The following is a 1,925-nucleotide window of genomic DNA, read 5'->3' on the forward strand; positions in this document are numbered from 1 at the left end:
AATTAAAACATTTTACTCATTTGAAAAAAGTCAACTGAAATGTTTTACACTTCTATAACTTAATATTCTGAATAATATCCGACATGGCTAAGCCATTCAATTCCTACCATCATCACCACAAATATACAGAAAAAAAAAAGGATTACTATGGTATAGTTATGTAGCTTTTTAAATTTATTTTTATTTATTATTTATTATTATTTATGCCTACAGCACCTGGTCTTCTAAGGTGGTCTCCCACCCAAGTACTAACCAAGCCTGACCCTGCTTAGCTTCCGAGATCAGACATCAGGCTTGTTCAGGGTGGCATGGCCATAGACCATGGGCCATCACTCCACTGGGGCATGAATCCAGGACCTTCTGAGTGTAAAGCAGACATGCTAACTGTTACACTTTGGAACCACGTCCTATAGTTATGTAGTTTAAACTGGAGGATGAAATTAAAAACATCTCAACAAAGTGCTTCAGGTACAAATGAACCATGGGTGAAAAACCTTTGTATTTACTCTTTACAAAAATATGTACTTAAAGAAATTAGAAAGTGGCACTATATTGATAACAGTAAAACATTTTTTAATACCCAATTTTTGAATGATTAAGTATGAGTAGCTGAGTTTCCACTCTCATTTATCAGGTATGTATAAGAAAGTAATCAAAATCTTAGCCCGTTAGTCTAAAACTTTCCCTACACGAAACTGAACACCTCTAGAAGTTCCATCTGCCCAGTTCCTTGCATTGGTGCTCAGCATGCACTTATCCAAGTGAACTATACAAAATTAGCCAGAGAAAGAAAAAGGAAAATAACAATAGCTACCATGAAACAGAAACATCTATAGATTTGTCTTCACTTCCTACCCAAAACCTTCAAGCTGAAAAAATTTTATTATTTATACCTAAATATACTAGGTAGAAGTGGCAAGCAGATGCATCACTGATAATTATCATAAAGGATACATTTAAAAAACCACCTGTCATTCTGAAACTCTGAGCCATCAATGAACAAAAAGTTTAAATAACTTGATCTTTGAAAAAGCATAATTTTTTTTCTATTTTTTGTCTTAAGTAAAGCAGACCCACTAATGATGAAATAAGCCCATGACTAAAAATGTATAAAGCCAATATATAGTTTAGTGATTAATACTGGGCCCCTAATCAAATTTCTCTGCCAGCTTTGTTCAGGTATAACTGCCAAACAAAAATTGTATATATTTTAGCCATTACTCTCTTAGCAAATTTCAAGTATATTATTAACTATAGTCACCATGCTGTACATTAGCTCCCAAGAACTTATTCATCTAATAACTGAAAGTTTGTACCCTTTGACCAGCATCTCTCCATTTCTCCCACCTGACAGTGATTTGTCTTTGTGTGTCTGGCTTATTTCATGTAGCATGATGTCCTTCTAGTTCATTCATGGTGCTGCAAATGGCAGGATTTCCTTCTTTTTTATGGCTGAATAATATTTCACTATATATGTATACTATATTTTCTTTATCTATTCATCCACTGATGGACATTGAGGTTGTTTCTATATCTTCGCTATTGTGAATAATGCTGCGGTGAATGTGGAAGTGCAGATATCGAAGATCCTGATTTCATTTCCTGTGAAAATACAGTTGGCCCTTGAATAATGTGGAGGTTAGGAGTACCAACTTCCCATACAGTTGAAATCTGCATATAACTGCAATCAGCCCTGCACATACTCAGATTCCCAGCTGTGGAGCTGATCCTTAAACAGCGTGGGTTTGAACTGCGTGGGTAAACTGAACTCTGTGGGTCAACTGAAAAAAATCCATGTATAAATGAACCCACATAGTTCAAATACGTGTTGTTTAAGGGTCAAATGTACATGCAGGAGTAGAATTGCTGGATCATATGGTAGTTCTATTTTAATTTTTTTGAAGAGCCTCTATACTGTTTTTCTT

General features: G+C 35.1%; 1 protein-coding gene and 1 pseudogene across 1 annotated transcript in view; both read right to left on the reverse strand.

Moving 5' to 3' along the window:
- The window catches only part of SPIRE1 (spire type actin nucleation factor 1), a 207,688-nt gene that overhangs the window by 58,275 nt on the left and 147,488 nt on the right, over positions 1-1,925 (reverse strand). The gene's annotated exons all lie outside the window — the stretch shown is intronic.
- On the reverse strand, positions 205-320 carry LOC111732213 (annotated as a pseudogene).

The sequence above is a fragment of the Pteropus vampyrus genome, unplaced genomic scaffold (genome assembly GCF_000151845.1).
Source record: "Pteropus vampyrus isolate Shadow unplaced genomic scaffold, Pvam_2.0 Scaffold434, whole genome shotgun sequence".
Taxonomy (NCBI): Eukaryota; Metazoa; Chordata; class Mammalia; order Chiroptera; family Pteropodidae; genus Pteropus; species Pteropus vampyrus.